Source organism: Biomphalaria glabrata, chromosome 1 (genome assembly GCF_947242115.1).
Source record: "Biomphalaria glabrata chromosome 1, xgBioGlab47.1, whole genome shotgun sequence".
NCBI lineage: Eukaryota > Metazoa > Mollusca > Gastropoda > Planorbidae > Biomphalaria > Biomphalaria glabrata.
Window position 1 is genome coordinate 4,263,765 of NC_074711.1, and position 27,677 is coordinate 4,291,441.

Genomic DNA, 27,677 nt, shown 5'->3' on the forward strand with positions numbered 1-27,677 from the left:
GTTAAACTCAAAACCCCCTTTGGCTAGGCTCATAGAATTTTGAGTGTGTAATTTGCTTTTTTTTTTAATTGAAGAGGTATTTTTTAGCATCAAACCACGGTGAAAGGGGGTTTAAACTCAAAAAGCCCTTTCTCTACGCTCATAGCTTTTTGATGCAATAATCCCCAAGAGAAGTGACAGCTACAATGTGGATTGCGTATCGTCAAAACCTATGGATTGTGTAATGTCAAAACCTATGGATTGTGTAATGTCAAAACCTATGGATTGTGTAATGTCAAGTCTAATCCATTGTAACTTTTCGTTCCGCTTCTTTTGAGAGGGTCCCAAAAAGAGATGAGCCTAAGGCTTTGAGACTATTGTCTAAAGCAGCGGTTCTAAACCTTTTAAACTCGGCGACCCCTTTTTACAATCTCCCTCTCTGCCGCGACCCCCCCCCCACACACACACACAGCAATTGAAGACTAGACAATACTAATCCATATTTTCGATGGTCTTAGGTGACCCTTTGCAAATGGTAAATCGACCCCAAGGGGGTCGCGACCCACAGGTTGAGAACCCCTGGTCTAAAGGTAAGGAATAAGAAACAGTCTCTTTACCAACACCTCTGTCCCTGTTATGGAGTGTGTGTGTGTGTTTCTATGGTGACTGTGAGCAGAGGTTAGCGATTGGTTTATGAATGATGCAACATAGGTGGCATTGTCGTCTCTTGGTCATAGGGGAGACGACTCCAGAACGTGAGACTGAAAGGTTGTGTTACTGAAGATCGATTATTTGTTAGATATTATTACTCAAGTCTGCTACATTTATTTCATTTTATCAACTTGATTTTTTATATCTATATTAGAAATAAAGTTCTATTTAGTTGGGTTCACAAAAGGGAAGCTATTCAAGTTATTTGAAGTTTTATAAGTTAAGATACATTACGCCTACATATGTTTAGTTGTCTACCAGCAGTTTGGTGCTATAAGTCAACGACTGGTACCCCCCCCCCCAATCAACTAGAATTACCAGATGATAAATTAATCACACTGATTCTATTGAATCACTCCCTGAGCTACTGCCCGCTAAGGTGTTCTAGAAGATTCCCCAAACTATAGATATTAATTCTCCTATCAACAACGGTTGTACGTTTTTAAACATGCACAAGGGCAATTGAAGTCATTAAAACACCCTCCAACGCCCTCCATCCCAATTAGATATCCTAGAGCCACAGGCATATATCCCCATCCCAAAGTGAGTGCTGAGTTCCGTTGCGTCTCGACCTAGAAGCTGGGAAGACCAGAGCACTTGAGTATACCGGGTAACTTAAATATAACACACAACAAGTAGAATAAAAATTAATACTTAAAAATAAAAACACAAATTATAGAAGAGAAAGAACGTCGCATTTAAAGCCGTATATATCAATCATGTAATATTTATTTCACTTTTTTATTAAACAAAATTAATCAATAACCACTTATTAATTAATTAATTGTTAATTTTTTTTTAAATGTATATTTTGCTAGGCACAATGAATAAGTTTCAACTTGATCCGAGCATGGTAAGTGGGAGAAATGGCGTGTACCAGACAGACAGACAGACGGAGTGAGTTGATAAAAGCTTTGAAATCAAATACTTACAGTAGAACACATTTGAGTAGAAATCAATACAATATGTCTTCAACACATTTGATAAAAGTTTCATTTATATCCTATGATGATAGAAGCTTAATACTGCACATTTAAATTAAAGAACTATTTATATTGCACACAGGAAAACAAGCCATTGTGCCAGTCGCGTTACAAGTGTCGCTTTTATTGATACACACAAACACACGAACTGTAACAATCGAGTGATTTTACTGCCAGGGTAATAGATCGAATATCTGCACTGACATATTACACGCCAGTTTTTTTTTTTTGTTTTTTTTTAGCTCGTGTGACATCAAGTGACGTTCTGTCAGGTGTGTGCCCAGGCCAGTGTTGACATACAGCACCCCCCCACGTGCACGCCAGCACCCAGGTTGTGTTGACGATAGCCGAGGAAGGGAAGAGGGCTTAGTAGAAAACAATCCAATCTGAAGGCTAGTTCATAGTGAAGGATTAAATAGTGAAGGATTAAATACTAATCTCTGTAGTACTTTTAAGTTTCTGCACCATTTGGGAAGTAGGATTAGGGAAGTAGATGTGTATCACTTTAAGCATGTCATGCATTTGTTCTAGCGATGGTGGGTGTACGTGGGGAACCGACACTCTATAAAAGTCTGCTGTTCTGTCTCCCTCTCCTTCATCTCTCCATCGCTTTCTCTCTCTCTCTCCTACTCTCTCTCTCTCTTTATCTTACTTTCTCCCCAAATTTCTAGGTCTATCTATCTATCTATCTATCTATCTATCTATCTATCTATCTATCTATCTATCTATCTATCTATCTATCTGTCTGTCTGTCTGTCTGTCTGTCTGTCTGTCTATCTATCTATCTATCTGTCTGTCTGTCTGTCTGTCTGTCTGTCTGTCTGTCTGTCTGTCTGTCTATCTATCTATCTGTCTGTCTGTCTGTCTGTCTGTCTGTCTGTCTGTCTGTCTGTCTGTCTGTCTGTATGTCTGTCTGTCTGTCTGTCTGTCTATCTATCTATCTATCCATCCATCTATCTGTATATATATAAAGAGGTATGTGACTGATTGGTACCTATCAAGGGGGCTCAAATTTGAATCCTGTTTACTGAACACCTAGCTACAGCACGAGAACCGCTTGCCAGATGCGCAATACAATTTAATTGTACAATTAAAACAATAAAAACATAAAAAATACTTTTAAAAAAAGCTTACATCTTATCTTATCTTATATAATACAGACGTTACTTCAAAAAGTTTAGTTGTATGAATTTATATCAGTCATGTAATTAAATATGTAATTGACCCACAACAATAAATCTGTGCGATTAGAAATATTTTTACTAATAGTTTTTTTTTTGCGATATTTCATGCTTTCTCAATACATTATAATCTTATCTTATCTTTTAACTGGACCAGCTGGGAAAATGTTAAAAGGATGGGGGAGAAAGAAAGGGTTATCTGGGAGAATTCTTTGTAAAAAAAAAAAAAAAAAAAGGAACGACCTCAATTTGAACCCATGACTCAAGCCTCCTCAAGCCTACATTCTAACCACTCTGCTCGTGAGGTGTGCATGCATGAAAATAGAAGATTGCATAGCTATCTATTGTTTGTTTCAAACTCACTTTAAAGCAGCGACCCATAAAGGGGATTGATTCAGCTTATACCACCATCACGGTAAAATGCTATTTCTTTCTCTTGTTCGAGATACCAAACTAATCTACCTTTGTCAACACTAAACTTAAAAAGGAAACAACAGTCATAATCAATCATCACACTTTAGAACAATGCAACTTCAAAAATAACCTAACATACACATCTATAACATTAAAGAAGATTACCCATCACAAATGGAAGTTCTCAATCAGACACAGCAGAAATAAATACCTATCACTGTTAATATTAATAGCAGGAGATGTAGAGTCAAATCCAGGGCCTAGATCTAAAGATAGATGCAACATCTGCAAAAAAATATGCACCCTGAAACAGAAAGCCATTCAATGTGACACCTGCGATGAATGGTACCATGCATCATGTCTCCATATGAATACACCTGTGTATTATGCCTTAGGCAACAAAGATGCATCATGGCACTGTGTACCGTGTGGGTTACCTCAGTTTACATCAGGACTGTTTGATGCCTTTGATGCGGACACTTCTAACCCATACAACATCCTAAACACCATCCCGAACCAAACTCACCAACCACTAGCCAGATCCACTCCTGTTAAACCTAAATCTACTAAAATTAATACAACAGCCTCACTAAACAAACCTACTAAAGAAGTAATACCAAAATACCTTAAAACCTTAGTTATAAATTTTCAAAGCATTAGGAACAAAACAGCAGACTTAGAAATTTTATTAGAATGTGAGAAACCAGACATAATTGCAGGAACAGAAACTTGGCTGCATCCTGAAATTTATAATGCAGAAATTTTCAATAGTAATTATGAAATTTTTAGAAAAGATAGGGCTGATAATCATGGAGGAGTTCTTTTAGCAATAAAAAACACTCTTATAGCAGAAGAAATTACCTTACCTAACTCAAAAAATGTAGAATCAACATTTTGTAAAATTAATACCACCTCAACATCCCTAATAATAGGCAGCATTTACAGACCACCAAATTCTAGTTTAGAATACATGCAGGAACTATGTAATCAGATTACTACACTTAAAGAGACAAATAAAAATACAGTTTTTTGGATTATGGGTGATTTCAACCTACCTGATATAAATTGGAAAACACTAACCATAGATAAACACCAAAACCTTAAGGACATAAATGAGCTTTTCATAGAAACTTTACACAACCTAAGTTTAGATCAAATCATTAAAAAGCCAACTAGATTAAACAACACATTAGATCTCTTCTTAACCAACAGACCTGGATTAGTAGTTGATTATGAAATTATCCCTGGTCTATCAGACCATGAGATCATAAAAATACACAGTCAGATAAAAGCAGTAGCCAATACAAAACCCAAAAGAAAAATCTTACTCTGGAATAAATGTAACCTAACACAACTACACCAAGCTGCACTAAACTTTCAACAAACATTCTTATTAGAAAAAGACATTAACCAACCAGTCGATGACCTCTGGAATTTCATTAAAAACCATCTTAAAAACATTATAGAAAATCATATACCAACTAAATACACATCAAACAAAATAAATAAATGCTGGTTTAATAATAGACTAAAGAAGCTTTGTAAACAGAAGGAAAACCTCTATAGAAAATTTAAAGAAACTAATGCAGAAAGAGTTTACAAAAAGTATATAAAAATTAAACACTTAACCCAAAAAGTAAGCAGACAGCTGCAGAGTGAATACATAAACAATGTAATATCTAAAGATAACAACAAAAACCTATGGTCATACATTAAGTCTAAGAAAATGGAAACAACAGGCGTAGCGCCATTAAAAGATGAACATAACATAATACATAATGATAATGAAACTAAAGCAAACATTCTAAACAAATACTTTGCATCAGCATTCTCAGCCCCAGGAGACAAAGACATATTACTGAATTTGAACCAAGTAGACAACATAGAAGATATAGTAGTACAAGAAAATGGAATTCAAAAACTATTAGCCAACACCAAACCAAATAAAGCTTCTGGACCTGATGGTATTCCAGCTAGATTACTCAAAGAACTAAGTAATGAGCTAGCCCCAGTGTTCAAAATACTCTTTCAGGCTTCACTTAACCAGGGCAGAGTACCAAAGGACTGGAAAGAAGCTAATGTCACCCCCCTATTTAAAAAAGGAGAAAAATCTGACCCAGGGAACTACAGACCAGTATCACTTACCAGCATCACATGTAAAATCCTAGAACACATAATATGTAGCAACATCATAAACCACTTAGACAAACATAATGTCCTCACACCATACCAACATGGCTTTAGGAAATATAGATCATGTGAAACACAACTAATAGGACTAATAGATGATTTTTCAAAAGGTTTAGATAATAGTGAACAAATAGATGCTATCTTACTAGATTTTTCTAAGGCTTTTGACAAAGTTCACCACCATAGTTTGCTTAAAAAATTAAAATATTTCGGCATTAATGGTCCACTGCATCAGTGGATTAAAGACTTTCTGATAGGGAGAGAACAAACTGTAATAATAAATGGCTCTAAATCAACACCGATAACAGTAAACTCAGGTGTACCTCAAGGTACAGTCTTGGGTCCACTACTATTTTTAATTTACATAAATGATTTACCAAATTGCATTAGTTCAGGAACAAAAGTCAGATTATTTGCAGACGATTGCATAATATATAGAACAATAAAAACAACACAAGACACAGATATTTTACAAAGAGAATTAGATGAATTACAGAAATGGGAATCAAATTGGAGCATGTCTTTCCACCCAGAAAAATGTCAGTTGTTAAGAGTAACAAAAAAACTAAAACAAATTAATTCCACTTATCTTATTCATGGCAAACCAGTATCACAGACTAAAAACGCAAAATACCTAGGTGTTATAATAAATGAAAAACTATCATGGAATCCACATATTGATGAAACTACAAAAAAATCAAACAAAGCATTAGGATTTATTAAAAGAAATTTCTATAAATCAAATAAGAACATAAAACTAAAATGTTACTTAACCTTGGTTAGGCCAATAATAGAATATGCATCCTCCGTTTGGGACCCCTCAACTCAAGAAAACATTAAGAAACTGGAACAGACACAAAATAGAGCAGTGAGATTCATAACAAACGAATATTCACATTTGACTAGAGTAACACCTTTAGTAAAATCACTAAATTTAGAAAGCCTTCAGGACAGAAGGCTCAAAAGTAAAGTAGCAATCATACATAAAACACTGAACCATAATCTTCAAATACAAAAACAAAATTTAATAAAATACTCTGAAAGACACAAAGATAAAGGCACATTCCTCGTCCCATATGCTAGGACAAATTTGTACAAATACTCCTTCTTCCCTAGTGCTATTAGAGCATGGAATGGGTTGCCTGAGCTAGCCAGGAAAACCGGTGAGTTGGCTGAATTTAAGTCATTGGTTAATATGCATGACTAAATGCATGACGCGTAGGACGTAATCATCTTCTTTTTTGAAGTAACGTCTGTATTATATAAGATATAAGATAAGATAATTAATTAACAATAGTCAATTAATTAATAGGTAATTTTTTTTAAATTGATTCTTGTGATGTCAGGGAAAAGAATTAATTGTGTAAAATTTCAGCTTAATTCGAGATTGGGTGTGGGATCCATAACGTGCACTAACGTTTTACCAGACATACAGACAGAGCAGGTTCATATTAGCTTTGTAAAAATAAAAAAACTGCTTCTTATTCACAAAGCTTGTTTGGAAGTGGTGGAATGATATGGGAAATAAATCCTACAGTTTGAAAGATATTTTTTGTATTATGTGGAGTTCTTCCCCTTATATAAGCTTTGTGTTTTTTTTTTTTAAAGTATTTTTTTTTATTATTGTATTTTATTGCTTCAATAATATAAACCGGATGATGAAACTAAACAAAGGGGAGATAACTGTGTTTCAAAATATATTAAGAAAATCCCCAATACCTGTTAAAAGTTATGGAATGTACGCACATGTCGTCTGGTCTCGTCTCGTCATGTTGTTGTGCTGTCAAACACACTATATAAAGAATCTGATTGAACATATAGATCAAGATCACAGGATATGAGGAGTTATTTGGCTTAAATATTTGTGTTTTTTTTTCTCTTTTCATTCGCCTGTTCTGACGTATTGTCTATCCAAACTTCTCTCATGCCGGATCAATAGAATACATACATTTAATCTCATGTTAATCCGTTTGAGTAGTCTTATGTCAATAAGTGAAGTGGATGTACGTGCTGATAGACACTGGTATACCAAAAACGCCCATGTTATCATCAGAAGCGGTAACACATTCTGGGGCTCCGTTCTTCCCATGCTAATCTCATAGGGCAGAGAGTTTAGGTGATTACGAATGATAGTTCTCAAGCCGTTACATTTCTTTGTTTCAGTGACCTAGTGGAAACTTAATTCAATACAATTTTGTGAGAATTTTTTTTTTTTTGCGCGAACGAATGCTCGCTAAAGACTAAATGAGAAATTAAAGCAGATCAAAACAATAAAAAAAATACTTAAAAAAAAAAAAGCTTATATCAGTACTAGCTTGACATTACCCGCGGGCTGCGGGTCTTAGTTTGTGTTTACTAATCTAGTGGATTGGATTTAGATGTATGTTAAACTTAGCTAATGATCCTTTCATGTTTTTCTCTTTGGCTACGAAAATAAAAATAGTTTTGCGAAAATGGGTTTACCCGAAGCCGATACATTCATATCTATTAGAAACATACATACATACGCCTTACTTTCTACTTTAAAGTATAGATAATTGTATCAGTTTGGATCAGTCATGTAATTATATATATATTATTGACCTAGACATACAAATCTTCTGTACCATTTAGCATTCTAAGTGCGCTATCACCTGTCTGGACCAGTTGTGGAAGGGGAAGGAAGGGGTATCTTGGTGAATGTTTACATGATCGTTTTTTTAATACATACAAAAAACAAATTTCACTCAAGATTTCTCAAGGGGACTAATTCAGCTTATACTCCCGCATCTGTCAAGTACGATTCCTTTCCCTTGTTCAAGATACCAAACACAAGAACTAATCACCAATAGTTCATTAACTAATTGGTTAATTTTTTTTTTTTTTATTGATTGTTGTGTTGTCTTGTTAAAAAAATGATTGTGCAAAATTTTGGCTTAATCCAATATTGAGAGTGGGAGAAAAAACGTGTACAAACTTTTCACCAGCAGACGGACAGCTTGAGTTGATAGAAGCTTTGTCAAAATAAGTTAATAATGATGAGATAGTTTGTATTATCTACTTCAATGCACGTCTTCGAGTTCAACACTTAATATTTCTAATGTACTAGTTGCACATCTTGACTTCACATCGACGACGCTCACAAAACAAACGCACCCTGACTACGCCCCTGCTCCAGACGACAAACGAGCTTTTAGTCTGAGCCAAATGCTATTGCCAGGCCCGAGTGGTATATTGATCATGTCGACTTGAACCTAAACTCATTAGCTAAAGGTGTCGAGGCTCTGTCTTAGGGAGGATTTTTACCCGACTTCAAAAAGATTGTCTCTTTAAGGGGGCATTAACTCCAGGCTGTGTGTGTGTGTGGGCGAGAGAGAGAGAGAGAGAGAGGGAGAGAGGCTCACTCTACTGAACACACTCACCAAATGATTCAGCTAGGTTAGAAATAACATAAATGTAATAGTATCAACAAAAACAAAATATAGGAAAAAATACTAAAAAAAACACAACAAAAAAAAAAACAAAGCTTATATTAAAAGTAATTGTATCACTTAGTATGGATCAGTTATATAAATAATATTTGTATATAAATATTATTTACATATATATATATCCATATATGACTGATCTATACACAAGAGTTTTATGCCTCCTCATGAGGCTGGTGTGACAAAAAGGAGTCTCTTAGAAATGAACTAGTTAAACGAGCCCTTGAAGTTCAACCGAACTCATTGTGATTTTAAGAGGATTTACTCCAGACCGTTAGATATAGAAGTCCTGAACACTGACATGCGACGTCACAACCTGTGGGCAGTTTAGGCCTATAGCTTGTTGCCACGTCACATGTCGTGACATCAGACCTGTGACGTAGCAACGAGCCTAAATTGCACACGGGTTTGCGATGTCGCAGGACAGTGTTGAGGCTTTTTGTAAAGATAGATCTCGATTCACTGCAAAGGGCTAAATAAATGGCTGACAGCATTCCTGCTCCCTAAAACCATAATAAAATCAACTTTCTTTTAGTGATATTGTTCTTGCAGCATAGCAGAGGCATCTACCAACGATCATTTACCACATTCAGGTGAAATCAACGTTGGTATCGTCATCTAGGAGAGAAAGAGTTAATGGAATGTTAGTGGCTTGAATCATGCTCTCAATCCGAGCCGCCCATTTACAGTTTTGGATTATAGTTTAAAGCAGTGGTTCCCAAATTTTTTCCTTTAATGGAACACTTCGCACATTCTGATTGTTTAAGGAACACTTTGCTTATTATTTTAGAGATATTTATTCACGTGGAGGCCTACGAGCCGTCTACTCTAGTTCATCAATCACGAGGCTGTGAATGTTAACATGATGGTTCAGTTCAGGCCTCGCGAAACTCTAGGGTTCCCCGGAACACAGTTTGGGAAACATTGGTTCAGAGTATAAGGACGAGAATAGAGAAAGTATTGACCCAGAGGGGATTAAAAACCTGGTCACGACCAGCGTCATAGCGCGGCTAATTAGCTGGACAGTCTTGGGTTAAATCACTAGATCTAGTGTCTTCCAAGCGTTCGAGATTGCTTTGTATACTGTGAGCAGCGAGTGTATACATAAATGGACATCTGTAACGGAGGATCGCATTTTGAGAAATGTATTTTTTTTAACGCCTAGCTGTTTGCAAACTCGAAAGTTGTTTCCCTTATCTTAATACTACTGTTGAATGTGATAATCTATCTACAAAGAGTGTATATTCTGTTTTTTTATCAATTTCCGCCTTACATTCCACTAGTCAAACGATCACAATTAGTAAGTTTAAAAAAACAACTCTTGTTAAATATTTTTAACAAATCTTTTCAAAAAGTAATTAAAAAAACACAAAGGTAAGATAAAATATAAGAAAATATAAGAAAAATAAATTAATTGATTACCGTTGATTTATCAATTAAAGTAAAGTTCCCCTTTCATACCTTGTGGTCTATCGGGCAGATGATGTGGCCTATGGTTAACGAGGGTGTCATGTGGCCAGCCAGCACAACAACCAACCGCCTTTACTTTCCCTAACTAATGTCAGGTACCCATTAGAGCTGGATGGACTCAGAGGCGCCCAAAGACCCCGAAATAAAAATTCCCAGTCTTCACCAGGATTCGAACCCGGGACCCCAGGTACAGAAGCCAAGCGATTTACCGCTCAGCCACCGCGCATCCGATTTATCAATTAATTGGTTAATTTTTAATTGATTCATGTTTTGTTGGGGGACAATGAATAAAGGTGCAAAGGTTCGAACGTGATTCAAGAACGGGAAGTTGGGGGAAATAACGTGTACAAGATCTTGACTAGACAGACAGACAGACGGAGCGAGTTGATATACGCTTTTTAAAAATAATGCCTACAAAAAAAATATAGATTAAATATAAACACAATTACATGCATGGCATACATATTTTTTTTTTGGGCCCTAAACAAAGATGGTCGAGAAGAAATTTTTTTTTGTTTTGCTTTGTCAGTGAAATACCATTCCCCCCCCCCCCCAATCTTTTCGAAAGTAACCCCCCCCCCACCTCTAGGACCACTTCCTGTTGTCCTCTCCCCGTAACGCCCCCGTTCCTATTGTTGGAGCACCTTATTACCATTCCTTCTACAAAACAAACATGCCATTGTGCAAAGATATTTGAGACCAGGTTGATAAAACATGCGCCCAAATCGTGTACCTGGCTGCCCCCACTCTTTGACTCGAGAGTATAATCTCTTCATCTTGCAACACACCCGGTACCTCACCTGTCAGTTTGGGAATGGGGAGGGGGGGAGCAGCGCGGCACTGTCGGCCTTCACCCTTGCCCCACCCCCTTTCCTCTCAACCACCAGACCATGCTCAAGAGCACCGGTCGTATCTGTGTGCACAAGTGCACCTCTGACGTACTTCCGTCACGTGATGTCCTTCGTGCCGAGAGAAAGTTGACGTCAAGCGAGCTTAAGCCTTAAAATGTAATTAACAAATTCTCCCACAGACTGGACCAGATAATTACGGGCAGGGAGTAGGGCGGATATAATATATCAATTTACCTTTCACTGGAAGAGATATCAGCCCTTAATAATCTTGAACAACGGGGAAAAAAAGGTTCATTCTTTCGTTTAGTTTGGGGTTGATATTTTTATGTTGTGGCTTGTGGGTTTTTTTCTTTTCTATTTTGAATTAAGCCTGAATCCGTTGTAATGAGACCGTATTAAATGTCAGTTCCGTCGTCTGCTTGATTTTGTGACGCCATATAGTCGTTATGGATTCCTATTAGTGAACACCAGACATAACCCAAGTTTTGGGGATCATCGATTTATCGGAGAGGGGGATAGGGTGAATGGGGTAGTGGAGTCACCTTTAAGTGGACATATGTAGACCACATGTGAGTACTGTCATATTGAAACAATCAGATAAAATCAACCACAATTTGCCTAGTATTTGACATCAGAAATAATTAGAAACTAACATTGTGAAAAGTATTTATATTCCAAACATCAAATTTAATTAAAACTAGGCCTTGAAGAGGTGCATCATTATCAGTTAATTGTGTCAGATAATTGCTCTTCATTATTTAAATTTGCAAAACCAAGTTGCCGATAAGAGGACGTTTACAAAGGGAGATGATTCGGAAAAAAATATGAACACGTCTGCAAAAGGAGAGGGAATCCGAAACTATGTGTATGCTGACTTCATAAAAGTAGAAATGAATAGTACCCCTTTCATACCTTGCGATCTATAGGGCAGATGATCATTTGTTTCTTTGGCCGAAACTATTTGTATGCTGACTTCATAAAAGTAGAAATGAATAGTACCACTTCCAAACCTTGCGATCTATAGGGCAGACGATCATTTGTTTCTATGGAAGACGGTTAACGAGGGTGTCATGTGGCCAGCACAACGACCTACTGCCATTACTTTACTCAGTTGATGTCAGGTACCCATTAGAGTTAGGTAGACTCAGGAGCGTCCTAAAAGTTTCGAGATTCAAAATCCAGTTTTCAGAGATTTGAACCCAGGAACTCTCGGTTAAAAAAACAAGCCCTTACCAATCTGGCACCACGCTCGCAAGAAAGAAATGGATGCAACTTAAAATCATACAATGTTTTCTATTACGAAGATCAAGAATGAGTGCAGTATTTCACATGATTACGCAAACCCAGTTTCGACCTACATATTTTGTCACTTCTAGAGCAGACAAAGTCGTTCGTCGGGGGTCTATTTAAGTTTTCGTCTTCTGCGCCTGTCTTTAGCAAGAGTTTTCCTTGGGCATCATATTGGTCTCCCGCGGCCTTCGTGAGAGCAGCTCAACTGTCTCTTTCAGAGACCTTCTGCTGCCAGCTACTTTCCTTCAGGGCCGGCCTAAGCCACTGCAGCCTATGCGACCGCAGTGGGCCTCGCACATAGTCTAGGTAAAAATTATTAAAGTAAACCATTATAATTTGTATTCCCGCGGCCTCAAGATTTTCCACGAGCTCTGGAAATCTCATGAAATTGCAAAATATACGAAAAAGTCCTGGAAATCTGAAATTATTAATATTAAAATGTTCTGAAATATAGATAGAATCGTCATTTCGGGGTGTCATTCAATATGAAAAAACGCTAATCATACGCACGATTTAAAAAACTGTGGCATCTGATGAAAGAAGTTTTTCGCGCCTCAAACTAATCAAGAATTACTTTGAGATAAACAATTCACGAAGATAGACTTAACAAATTGGTAATTCTTGCTATTGAGTGTGATCTATGTAGGAAGCAGAACTTTGATTATATACTGTATGACTTCGCTACAAGCAAGGCTCGTAAAGTTAATCTGATCATAATTTTGTACTTAGTAAATAGTGAATAATATGCAAAGACGAATTTGTGTTTTCTCATACAAATTCTTAATTTTCACTTATTATCCTTACCCCTACACAGACTGGGCACCGCGCTATCCGTTTCACATAGGGCCCTGCAATTGTTAGGACCGGCCCTTCTTTCCTCTATGTCAGTAGAGGGCAAAAAATGGCGCCTGAGTTGATCTTTAAAGCGCTTACGTGTGGCACCTCTGTTACGGCATCTTTAAGCTTGCAAAAAGAGTTCACCTTTTGCACGAGGCCGTCTCCCAAGCGGGATAAGTGTAGACCCAGCGCAGCTGTCGTGTAGTAAGTAGTGCTTTTAGAGGCGCCTTTAAAACATGATATTGATTATTAGTGTAGCGCTTTTCAGGCTTTTGTAATACTCGAAAGATTAGAGAAGGAGGGAGGTAACTGCTAAAAAAAATGGGCGCTTAGAGTGAAGTAAATATTACGTGTATATTCAAACATCGCCAGGAAGTAGGCACGCCCCTTCCTCCCCATCCCTTCCTGCCCCAACATATCTCCACTCCTCAGTGGCGTAGCTAAGAATTGGCCATCATTTGGGGGGGCCGGGGGTTTGACCTCTTTAGGGGCCCCTGCATTTTGACATTCGACATCATGACATGATAATGGCATAATATTTAATATTTAATGTAAAAAAAAATAATTTAGAGCACTCATTTAGGGGACCCTCTCAAGTAGAGGCCCGAGGGGATATTCTAATTTTCTCCCCCCATCCCGCCACCTTAGCTACACCACTGTCACTTATGCTGTTATGAACGCAGATGTCATCTAGTATGTCAACTTCCTTAACGCACCGGGAGCACGACAGTCGCCTCAAAAGAAGATGTCTCTGGTCTTGTTGTTGTTGTTTGCCCTGTTGTAAAGTGATATTCCTGTTGTTGTCCAAGTGTGGTCCGTTTCTGTACTGTGGAACGAATCGCTTCGTCATGTGACCATACCATTGACGTCTGCAACATTGTGGCTAGGCGGGTTAAAAGGGAGACATCGTTTAAAAAAAAAATGAGTTGTCTGCCTTTTTATTAGCAAGAGCACTTTTGTAATTACCTACCCTGTTATTGTTGTTTTTAAAGAGGTCTTTTTTCATGAAGTTCTATTTATAGCACCCACAACAAACATAAACTTTGTTTTTTTAGTTTCTGTCTTTGTTGTTTTGTTTTGTTTTGTTTTTGTTGTTTTTTGTTGTTTTTTTTTTGCTAGTACCTTAGATCGGAATGTAAGATTACCTAAAGATTTTTTTTTCATGAAAAGGTATATGTCTGAGTTTACATTGGCCATTATCGGTGTTTATATTGGCCATTGTTAGGGTGATTGTCAGGGTTTTTGTTGGCCATTGTCAAGTTTTATATTGGCCACCGTCAGCATTTATGTTGGCCTTTGTCAGGATTTGTTGGCCAGTGTAATATTAATGTTTCCTAGTGCCAAGTCTAATGCTGGCCCGTATCGAGTTTATATTGACCAATGTCAAGACTAGGGGTCGATCTGTATTAAGGTTAATGTTGCCCAGTCTAATATGAATGTTTCCTAGTGTCAGGTCTAATGCTGGCCTGTATCAAAGTTTATATTGACCAATGTCAAGACTAGAGTCGGTCTGTATTAAGGTTAATGTTGACCAGTGTTAGATGTAATGTTGGGCAAAGTCAATGCTCATGTTGGCCAGTATCGGAGTTTTATGGTAGTTGTTATGTTACCTGGACTATAGCTAAACTATAACTAAACGCATATTAAGTTTTTAGCTGCAGCGACCTCCCCAGTTCTCTGATTTTTTTTTTTTATCTTTCCTTTCCCACCGTGGGGCGCGGTGGTGAAGTGGTTAAGCGCTTGGCTTCCGAACCTGAGGTCCTGAGTTCGAATCCCGGTGAAGACTGGGATTTTGAATTTCAGGATTTTTAGGGCGTCCCTGAGTCCACCTAACTCTAATGGGTGCCTGACTTTAGTTGGGGAAAGTAAAGGCGGTTGGTCGTTGTGCTGGCCACATAACACCCTTCTCGTTAACCGTTGGCCAAAGAAACAGATGACCTTAACATCATCTGCCCTATAGATCGCAAGGTCTGAAATGGGGAACTTTACTTTACTTCCTTTCCCACCGCCTCCTTTGTTAAGTACTTTGTCTGTAGCCTACATCTAGTCATATGAATGGGCCCTAAATATGGTTTCGATATTCTCTGCAGAGGCGACTCTTAGGGGGTGGCGAGTGAAGCAAACCGCCCTACCCCCCCCCTCCCGCGCTTTAGAGGGGAGGGGAACCCCCGCGATAAAGACAATCTTTTTTCATCGTCGACCCATCGTACGAAATATTCGTAGCCCCTAATGTGGCACTCGCCCAGGCCCCCCCCCCCCACACACACACACACAACGCTAACGCCGCCTCTGAAGTACTAATCACGGCCAAACACAAACATAGTGTACAAATATAGTGTAAAAGCAGACTGTAGTGAAGTCAGGCCATTCAAAGTACAGCAAACCAAACTGGTAGGATCTCACTGCACTGAACTCAATACAAATGTACTTTTGTCATATAGGTGAGACTACTGGACCTCGTCTGTGCGCAAGTGTTAAGGTGACCTACTTCTTCCGCAAAGCTTCGCTAAACTCTGTAGTGCAGAAACTCATTTTACTTTCGCATTTTTTTTTCCCGATTCTCTGCGACTTTTTTATTTGAAGAGAAACCATTGACATGCCTTGCCTTGAAGCTAGTGACCCAGCGGTTCTCAACCTTTTATGCTCGGCGACCCCTTTTTACAATCCCCCACTTAGCCGCGACCCCCCCCCCCCTCCCGCACACACACACGGCAATAGAAGAATAGACAATAACAATCCATTTTTTTAAAATGGTCTTTGGCAACCCCAGACAAATCGTCAATCGACCCCCCCCCAAGGGGGTCTCGATCCACAGGTTAAGAACCCCTGAGCTAAACACTTGGCTGGCTTTGCCTTGAGACTATTTCTAGCTGGGATTAAAACTTAAGGGAATACAACCCCGGGCACTAGTAGTTGTTGTAAAGAATAATTAAGAAGTCAATTTCTTCTTTAATAAGGATGGGTGCTTGGTCGAGTGGTGTGCCCTCTGGACTATCGTCTTGACGGTTCCAGGCTCGAACCTCGTAGTCCTGTGGAGGTTTGGGATAGGATTCAATACTCTTCAAGTCTGAAGGAACACCCTAAACATGTCAAACAAAACAAAAGTATATCAAAAGACTCTCGTGCCCAAGCAAATGTAAATCATAGCATAGTAATAGTCATTTAATCCTTAGGGGTTTCATCGGAATCAAACTGGATAAAAAGGCCTAGGGCCTCCGATTTGGGGGGGGGGGAGAACTCGCACAGGGCTCAAAAATATTTTTTTTGGGCCGGGGGGGGGGGGAATTGAGAAACATGGATCAAATCTCAACCATAGCAGAACTCTATGGCTCTACGTCTGCTAGCCTCGCTCTCAACCATAGCAGAATTCTGCGGCTCTACGTCTGCTAGCCTCGCTCTCAACCATAGCAGAATTCTGCGGCTCTACGTCTGCTAGCCTCGCTCTCAACCAAAGCAGAATTCTGCGGCTCTACGTCTGCTAGCCTCGCTCTCAAACATAGCAGAACTCTATGGCTCTACGTCTGCTAGCCTCGCTCTCAAACATAGCAGAATTCTGCGGCTCTACGTCTGCTAGCCTCGCTCTCAAACATAGCAGAATTCTGCGGCTCTACGTCTGCTAGCCTCGCTCTCAAACATAGCAGAATTCTGCGGCTCTACGTCTGCTAGCCTCGCTCTCAAACATAGCAGAATTCTGCGGCTCTACGTCTGCTAGCCTCGCTCTCAAACATAGCAGAATTCTGCGGCTCTACGTCTGCTAGCCTCGCTCTGATAATCTCTTCTACGATTGAAGGTCATTTTACGAATGTTTGTTAGACTACATATGTTAGAAGACCTTTGTTTGTGTCATTTGGTGAAATGTCGACACCTTGTGTCTAGTGACAGTCTAGTCTGATGATCACGAATCGTTCATGGATTGAGCTAAAAAATCGGTTTTCGAAATCTGAATACTGAATATGTTTAACAAGCCTACAGAACACTACGAAATATGTGCTTTATGACTTGAACTTATTTGTTTATTTAGATATAGAAACAGCAATGTTTTTATTTTAGTGTGTATCTGCAATTATTTCCGCAAGGTTGTCATTGCCGGAAGTGCTAATGGATGTTAGCTCTCCACTACCTATAAAATGCTTCCTAATGGCATGCGTCTCAAATAGCCTCTGACAACCAGTGCAACTCCTGGCCTTCATGTGTGGCTCAGATATTGAGTCCGGTGGAACTGTTCTCACTAACAGGAGAAGGGGCAAAGGCGAGTAACTGGCGCCTTAATCAGTAAGTTTCGGGCAGGAGGGGCTCGTTAGCCATGGCTAGCTACCCACCTAGGAGAAGGAAAACTCTGAATTCAAACCTCTGTTGCCTTGCAGCTATACCCAATCATGGGAAAAGGCTTCGGGAGTCAACCCTGAGGAAAAATCAGGAGCTGGCGACCCTAAGACATTTTGCAGCACCCATAGCTACACTCAGGCAGAACCTGAGACGCCGCTGACCCCAAACTGTATCGGCACAGCCGCTCCTTTGGATACATCAGCTGCGTGGAGAGGGGAGAACTGATGTGTGGGCGACATCGTTCCTACCACAGCTAATGCCCAGGCTTCGCGACTGCCCATAGATCTGCAATTACCCAAGGCCGGCACTGTCTAAATAAAACAAAATTAATTAATTACGACTAATTGATTAATTAATCGTTCTTTTTTTTTCATGCGTTTTCATCGACATTAAATAATTGTAGCAAAATCACTGCCATAAATCTTCAATCACATTTCAAGTTGATCCTGGAATTAGGAGTGGGAGAAATAACATGTACAAGATTCCCCCCAGACAGACGGAGACCGAGTTGATTATAAGCTCGCTAAAAAATGACGTCTCATTCGTATGCTCCGGAATCCTTACGTCCAACCGAGGCCCATCGTTATAGAAGGCCTCTACACTGACCTGCAACGTCACAACTTGTGGGCAGTTTAGATCTATAGCTCCTTGCCACTTCACAAGGTCTGTACGTCACTTGTACGACGTGGCAACTTCTATAACCAATGGTCTCGGTCCAACACGCTAAGAATACTATACTTCTGGCTTACCGTCCAAGAGTAGACTCCCTTTAAGAATTACGACAGACAGACTCGATAGTGTGAAGCGCATTACACTCGACCATCCAATACATGTGACGGAAAGAAATAGCTTGTGGACCACTGCCGCATATGGATTCTTCAATTGTTAAGGTTGGTAGACGCCTTTTTAGACCGGTACGCATGAGTGCGCAGCGGAATCAGAACGCGCGACGCATGCGTGACGTCTAGGTCTGATTAAACAAACACATTTTTAAAATAAAAAAAAAAAATGTAGTAAAAGTCGACGTGACTCCCCGTGAATATGTCACTCCGGGCAGCTGACCTTTCTGACGTCAGTTAAGTTGTCTCTAAGTCATCTTTCATATCTCTCTTTCACTTACACACACATACTATCTCACCCTCTTACCTCTTACTCTCTACCACTCTCTCACTCTTTATAGATATATAATAGAGAAAAAGGGAGAAAGAAAGGGAAATATTACACGCACACACAGAAACACACACACACACACATATATATAAGTTACCCTGTCACACATAGCGATCTATGAGGCAGATGATATAAAGGTCAACTATTTCTGTGTCCCACGGTTAACGAGGGTGTCATGTAGCCAGCCCAATGACCTACCACCTTTAACTTTCCCCAAATATATAATCATAGGCAAAAAAAACAAACCCCATTTGGGCAGTTGTTTGAGACAAACATCTATAAAAAAAGCTAACAAGATCCTCGAAATAAACAATCACCCTTTGTGTCAGGATTTTGTGATTTTACCATCACAAAAGAGATACAAGACACCGATAGCAAAGACAAACAGACACAAACACTCTTTTGTTCCCCTGGCAATCAAATCATTAAATAAGAACAATCTGGTATAGACTTTGTCACATGTAAACTATGAGTGAGTCTGGTGTGAATGTACACTTTGGTTTCTTATAGTTATTATGTTTTTTGTTTGGGGTAATGCACAAATTGTAAGACAAATTTCCATACGGATAATAAAGATTATTATTATTATGTTAGAAATGAACGAGTAGTCATTCTCTGGCGCTGCCAGGGTCGAGTTTCGCTAAAGAGAAACAAAATATTATTATTATTATTATTATTATTATATAATGATGTGTGTGCGCGTGTATCTGTGTGTGTCCTTGTTTTAAAAAGTAGAAATATTGATAAAATAAATTATATTGTAGAAATACAATCTCCGTTTTCCATCTTCAGCTGAAAGCAATGCCGCCATTACATATGCATGAATGTAATTAAAAAATTAAGGTATAAACATAAAGATCGCCACCTTTTTTAAACTTAAGGGCAAAAAATAACGTGTTTAAAATGGAAATAAGCCATGTTTGCTTACGACCAGGGCTAGGGGTCTGCGGCCCCATTGACAGTTTAACCCACCCGCCTCTTGCAATGCCTATATCGTAAAAAAAAAAAAAAAATTCTAAGTGACACAAATTTCAAAATTGAATAGATCAATGAGATTGTAATACGGGGTTGTTGAATGGAGGAAACTAGTTTCAAATATACTGACGCTCCTCCTCATTCTCATTCTCTTAGCGGGATTGTGAGTTACGCCCCTGCATACATCAAATTACGACTATTCATTAAGTAGAACAGTGGTAACAAAGTTTTGTCAGTCTGGGGACAAAGTTCCTAACATCGGAAACTTCAACTCCTGTGGAACCGAGCGTCAGTGTCTTCATTACGGACAGGCGTTTCGAGGGGGAAAACAACCCCGCGTTACGGGTCGGATATGGCCCGCAGGCCGTAATTTGGACATCACTGACGAAGAAATATATTCAATCTACGTCATTTCTTCTTTTTATTTAACCCGCGCACTTCCTCCGAGGAAAATAAAAAAAAATAGACTTCAATGAACTGATAAGTTATCGGAACAATTAGACAGTCTACATTCAGTCGATGTCTTGAGTCCTTGCTTACCTTCAGATTTGTTTATTTGGCTATTGTATTGCCATTAAGTCTATCTTCTGTCGAAGGCAAACAAAAGACATGAGCTATGACGAGGTCATAGGTCATTGGTCGATCCTATCGCTGTATCAGAACGAATCAGGGGAGATTTATAGAGCTACTTACCTATTTATTGATTTCATATGGCAATATCGTAACTCTACAAATATAACATGCTGGATAATATGATTCAAATGTGCATACTTCTTTCAAATGTTGTGGTACAGAAAGAGTTAAAATAAATGTGTCAAACATTTAAGATTTAAGAAAATTATTATTTTAAAATACTGTTATAACCCTAGTTGCGGGCTGAAAGGGTTAATGTGTGTGAGGCCTACTGACACACATGACTCAGGCCAATCACACAGGTCAAGGGCTGTTGAACAAGGGACATTACCGTTAGTTCACGCAAATATGACCCATGTTGTAGTCATGTGATCGAGAGCCTTCACGGACTAGCGACAGTATGTAACAATAGACAGTAGAGTCCAGGACAGCAAGCAGTAAGGACAGTGTGCTACAAAGTGAGTCCTTGAAATTGTAGCTGTACGAGTCTGGAAGTAGACAGAGAAAGACTTGTAGTGTTTAGTAGGCAGTTCTATTGTACAAGAAAGCATTTGAATTTGATGTGGCCAATTGTGTTGTATTGGCTTTTCATGTAATTGTAAATAAACCGCCACCTTGTTTATTGAAGCTCTTGTTGTCAAGTTCTTGCGTTAGATGTGCTGTGTTGTGTTTAGCAGTGTTTGCAGAAGGCATGATAGAGAAGAACGTAACAATACGATTTGTATGATTTGAGGCGAAGTTTTGAAATGAGTTGTAATAGCATGAAACACTTCCCATAATACAGTTCGCACAAACAAGACACCATCCTTTGATACAGAAATACATCGGATAAACTAGTTTAGTCCCTTTGTATTCTTCAAGTGTATACCATGAAAAGAAAATCATGACAAAAGTGTGTAGGCCCTTTTGTCACTTGTCACTCTAAACACATGAAATTGTTACGGAAAGTACAATAGATCTAAATATAGGCTCAGTACAGTTCTGAATGGAGGGATGTGCAGGGTTGTAGAATCGCCACTGAGATAGATGGATGGATAAATATAGGTAACCCTACTAAAGTGGGATGTGTGGCCGAGAGGCTTAAGTCGTATGGCTTGGAATTGGCTACCTATCACAGGGGCTCAAGTTCGAAACCCGGCTCTAGCAGAGTTGTGTTTGCCGGGCGCCCAAAAGCAGCACGGAGAAACCTTCTCAGAACCCCCCTCTCCCCACTAGCATTAAAGTTGCGCTATATAAAAGCTATTTAAAATAAAGAAAGTTTGGGCCAATAGGCCTTCATTAGCTATAATCAAACGAAGGAAACAAACAACAGAAATATACATTAGATATAAATATACCCTGCTGTTTAGATCTGCATTAGAAAATCGAATACATTTCAGTCTCGGAACACTCCATAGTACGACAAAGCTAATCAAACTCAACAAAATGTGAAATACACAACTGCTTTATCATCTGGAAATATCAGTGTCAGCGATAGTAACATGAAAACAAGAATTCAAATACCAATTTTAATACAGAAAAACATACAACAGTAGAATCGAACGCATATTTAAGCTGTTTGAATACATATGTTTATGAACTTCCTATGTGACGCATTTCGTCCATGAACTTCCTGCGTGACGCATTTTGTATTGAAATTTCCTGTGTGACCACATTTGTCACTGCATCTTTTCAATTAGACTACATATATGCCATTGGCAGCATCTTTTATGACTCCTTAGAGATTAGAATTTGACGAGAAGGTATGGACCTAGATCGGGGAAGGAGTTAAAGAATGAAAGCCAAGAAGTGGTACGCTGTTATGTTCACGGAGTTGTCTCCCATTCTGAGTGATTAAAAGTAGAAACCAATTTTTGAAAAAACAATAAAAACATATGAAAATACCCTTTTAAAAAACAAAGCTTTTATTAAAAGTAATTGTATCAATTAGTTTGGATCAGTTGTGTGATTTATTATACATTCGACCTAAACATAATAAATCTGCGAGATTAGACATATTTTACCAATTTTTGTTCTTCTAGCTTTTAGCTTTCTCCATGCGCTATGATCCTATCACTTTCTCCATGCGCTATGATCCTATCACTTTCTCCATGCGCTATGATCCTATCACTTTCTCAATACACTATGATCCTATCACTTTCTCAATACACTATGATCCTATCACTTTCTCCATGCGCTATGATCCTAGCACTTTCTCAATACGCTATGATCCTATTACTTTCTCAATACACTATGATCCTATCACTTTCTCAATACACTATGATCCTATCACTTTCTCAATGCGCTATGATCCTATCACTTTCTCTATGCGCAATGATCCTATCACTTTCTCTATGCGCTATGATCCTATCACTTTCTCAATGCGCTATGATCCTATCACTTTCTCCATGCGCTATGATCCTATCACTTTCTCCATGCGCTGTGATCCTATCACTTTCTCTATGCGCTATGATCCTATCACTTTCTCAATGCGCTATGATCCTATCACTTTCTCTATGCGCTATGATCCTATCACTTTCTCTATGCGCTATGATCCTATCACTTTCTCAATGCGCTATGATCCTATCACTTTCTCAATACACTATGATCCTATCACTTTCTCAATACACTATGATCTTATCACTTTCTCCATGCGCTATGATCCTATCACTTTCTCAATACGCTATGATCCTATCACTTTCTCCATGCGCTATGATCCTATCACTTTCTCCATGCGCTATGATCCTATCACTTTCTCAATGCGCTATGATCCTATCACTTTCTCAATACGCTATGATCCTATCACTTTCTCCATGCGCTATGATCCTATCACTTTCTCCATGCGCTATGATCCTATCACTTTCTCAATACACTATGATCCTATCACTTTCTCAATGCGCTATGATCCTATCACTTTCTCAATACACTATGATCCTATCACTTTCTCAATACACTATGATCCTATCACTTTCTCAATGCGCTATGATCCTATCACTTTCTCAATACACTATGATCCTATCACTTGTCTGGACCAGTTGTGAAAGGGGGAGGGAAGAAGGGGCGTATCTTGTTGAATGTTTACATGATCATTTTTATGCAGAAAAAAATGTTCACTCAGGGCTCAAGGGGAATAATTCAGCCTATACCACCACATCTGTCAAGTGCGATTTCTTTCTCTTGTTCAAGATACCAAACAAAAGAATTAATTACCAATAGTTACTTAGCTAACTGGTTAATTTTGTTTATATTGATTCTCGTGTCGTCAGGTAAAAGAAATAATTTTGCTAAATTTTAGCTTGATCCGAGATTGGGTGTGGGAGAAATCATGTGTACAATATTTTTACCAGACAGACAGACAAAGTGAGTTGATATAAGCTTTGTAAAAAAAAAACAACTACCTATGTATTTAAAAATATTGTGTGTCTGATCAACTTAGGGCCATTTAAGAGCAAAACCAATGAAATGACAGGAACACTACAAATTTAGTGTTTTCGAGAAATGATTGCATACAGACACTAATTAAAGACATTCTTAAAGCTTCTTCTTACCGTCACAGAAACAATTAGGTCACATCATTGTTATATTTCCTCTACACCTTCATGTCGCCTCTACTGCCAAGGCCACCCATTGTCATGCCACAGTGTTGTTATTGCAGTGCCACCAAAGTGACATTACACCCACTCACCCCCCTCTCTCCTTCCGTAGCGCACACTCACGAACACACTGACATCAATCCCGCTAATGGCCACTGGAATGTCACAGGTCTGCCAGACAAGTCCGGTGTTTCCCTGTCCTGGATCGTTCCCCCATGGGTGTGGAAGGGGAGATGTCCAGAAGATATGAGTTATAGGGTGGCTAGGTCGTCTGCTTTTGTTTTGATAGGCTTGACCTGACCGTGTTCTGTGTACCGAGTGTTCACCAAGTCAAGATCACCAACTTCTAAGTCAAGATGGTATCGTGTTGCCACCATTGATGACCACGGTCATTTTCCCCCAGCGTATGTTTGTGAGAACCCACCCTAATTTTTTTACAAAGCTTATATCAACTCACTCTGGTAATAAGTGTGTACACGTTATTTCTCCCATACCATATGGCCAAATCTAAAAAAAACAACACAATTAGTTAATTAACTATTGGTAATTGATTATGTTGTTTGGTATCGAACAAGGGAAAGAAATCGTACTTGACAGGTGTGGTGGTGTAAGTTAAATTAGCCCCCCCCCCCCCTGAGGAGGTTAGAGCCCTGAGTGTACACGTTTTTTTTTATGCATTTAAAATGCGATCACGGTAACATTCACAATACCTCTTCTTCACCCCCTCCTTTCCCAACTGGTCCCGACTAGTGATAGGACTATAGCGCATTGAGAAAGCTAATAGCGTGACATCGCGCTAAACAAAAACAATTGATAAAAATATTTATAATCGCCCAGATTTATGATTGTTAGTCTAGATCTATTATAAATTTAATTACATGACTGATCCAAACTAATTGATATAATTACACTTAATACAAGCTTTCATTTTGTTTTTTTTAAAAGTATTTTTTTTAAATGTTTTTCTTGTTAGTACTTAGTTTTCTGATACAGTCTACGCCCTAAATTTAGGAATCTTTATTAGATTCTGAATCGGCCAGGAAAACCGATGACTTAGCAGAGTTAAAGTCTCTAATTAACATGCACGGCTCAATTAACAATATGCGTAGGACCTAAGTTTGTAGGAAACTCTGTAATTTATAAGATAAGAAATCCTTTACTCGATGTACTCTACAGTAAATAAAATACTTCTGCCTTTAAAAGTAATTTCTTGAAACGCTTGTTTCACCTGAATTTTTACACGTAGAATGTTTGGTAGAGTGGCGAAAACATTTTCTCCCTATCAAGGAGGCTTGAGTTCGATTCCCGACTCGAGCTGAGTTGAGTTTGCTAATGGCAGCACGGAATCCTTCTCCCAAATACCCCCCCCCCTCTCCCCTTCGCATGTTCAAAAAAAAAGAAATTGAACCATAGCGCACTTAGCATGCCATATCTTATGGAGAGAGAGAGAGAGAGAAAGAGAGAGAGAGAGTGTTTTACCAAGGTTATAATAATGAAAGGGGGGCATTAATTGTTGGTCTTGGAGAATGATGATAACAGGCTCTGTCATATTTGATGTTATGGACGGCAGACGACCCCCCCCCCCCCAGAAATTTGAGAGAGTAAAAACATGTTTTTTATGTGAGCTAGATTTTGTTTAATTATCAGTTCATTTCATTACAATTAGATCTATATTATCATTTCAAGTTAAATCGGTGAACATTGTAATCAATTTATATTGAGTTTTTGCTCATAAGATAAGTTTGTTCAAGCTATTTAAATTTTATTTGATAAAAAAAATATATAATACGATTAGATTGGCTTAGTTGTACTAGTAGTCTGGAGCTACAAAACAACGACCGATCATCAACACTATATAGTGGTCATTTTAAATTTTAAGCTCACAGATGACCTTTATATCATCCGCTCTATGCATCACAAGGCTTGAAAGGATATGTAATAAAAATAATAGTGACAGCAACACAGTAGGTACTTTTTTATTTATGCAAAAGAGACATAAAACAAGCAAAGTAAAAAAACAAGCAATTTAAAAAAAAAATTACTTTAAAAAAACGAAGCTTATCTAAGGGGGAAAACGCCACAATTACAGCCATACTTCTCAATACTGTAAGAGTTATTTCCCTTAATCAATATTAAACTAAAGAAATTAATTACCACCGATTAATTGGTTGATTTTTAGATTGATTCCTTGTTTTGTTATGAACAATGAATAATTGTGCCATGTTGTAACTTCGTCCGAGAGTCGGAGGTGGGTGAGATTAACATGCTCAACATATTTACCAGACAGAGTTGATACAAGCGTTGCAAGAAAGACAGGTCTCGGCTATAAAGTATTGAACCCGAGACTTAAGCGCATCAACACCGCACTAGAAGGGAAGCAAGCATGTAATTAATGTGCTCATAAACGCACGGACGTAGGGCCTATCAAGGAAATCTTTATACACTCTTTTTCTTACTAAAGTACTCTTCTTTCATCTCTCTTCCCTGGGCTCTAGATCTAGAGCTAGATTATAGGCCGCAATTTTACCACCACCAGGATTTCAAAAAAAAAAAAAAAAAAATTACCAGTCCTGATTTGTTACACGGTGTATGGTAATGTCCAGTGGCGTAGCTAGGAATTGGCCATCATTTTGGGGCCGGGGGGGGGGGGCTTGACCTCTGGGGGCCCCTGCATAATATTTAATATTAAATGTAAAAAAATATTTTGAACACCCATTTAAGGGCCCTCCTCAAAAGGGGCCCGGGGGGATTTCCTAATTCTCCCCCCTCCCCTCACTCTAGCTACGCCACTGGTTATCTCCAAATCTAAATCACCAAAATATCAACTAGAAATAAGCGCCACAGAATTGACTACAGAGCGAAACAGTTGATGTAGATCTAATCTAGAGAACAATTAATTATTTATACGTACATATACGCTTTTTTTTTTTTTTACCTGTCGGTGTGAATATTATCTTGGCATTTAAATGTATTGATCCTACAGCCAACATTAAGAAGAAACAAAATACAGTTGAAATCAATCCATACAGAAATGTTGTGGAATTAAAAAGAAATACAAATTAAAGATCAATCTGGCAAATGTTTCGAGTTGTCTACCTGAAGAGACTAGCCGTCGAGTGAGCTCCTTTTTTTTTGCTACCTGCCAGTCTGCGCTTGTGGCACTTTCTCAATCTCAGACGCTTTTGCCGCGCGGCCAATCCCTTTCTTGTTTGGTGAAAAAAAAATGTACCCAGTCAAACGAGAAAAATCTGGCCCACGTGAGAGGCAAGGTGGGTAGTATCGATCCCGAGTGTTTGAGATAGCAGACGTGAAGAAAGAGTTCGTTGGTTAGAGAGTGGAGAGAAATTCTGGGGTAGAATGACGAACAAGAAGAACGGATGGTAAGTTGTTGGTCTCGCAGTGACCACTGGAAGGCACTAAAAGATGTCAGTGTGGTATTAGCAAGCGTTACCGATCAAGTGTTTAGAAATAATGACTAAATAGATCAAAACATATTACTATTTATAAATATTACTAAATACTAATGTGCGGATATTTCACAATACAAGTAATTATGTAATTGCCACTTGATTCTCTCTCTCTCTCTCTCTCTCTCTCTCTCTCTCGTTCTCTAGCTCTCTCTCTTTCG

The 27,677-nt window shown here is 38.6% G+C and overlaps 1 protein-coding gene across 9 annotated transcripts in view; it reads right to left on the reverse strand.

Annotated features, from left to right (window-relative positions):
- Positions 1-27,259, reverse strand: part of LOC106079854 (cGMP-specific 3',5'-cyclic phosphodiesterase-like) — a 133,514-nt gene extending 106,255 nt beyond the window's left edge. For 3 of the 9 annotated variants that reach the window (XM_056013316.1, XM_056012947.1, XM_056013006.1), the window contains exon 1: positions 26,985-27,234. The gene's annotated coding sequence lies outside the window, so the exon portion shown is untranslated. Of the gene's footprint in view, positions 1-1,622; positions 1,981-21,814; positions 21,987-26,984 lie in introns of those variants that run through there. The other 6 variants (XM_056013258.1, XM_056013134.1, XM_056013439.1 and 3 more) reach the window with 6 other exon arrangements.
- Positions 27,260-27,677: the final 418 nt, after the last annotated feature.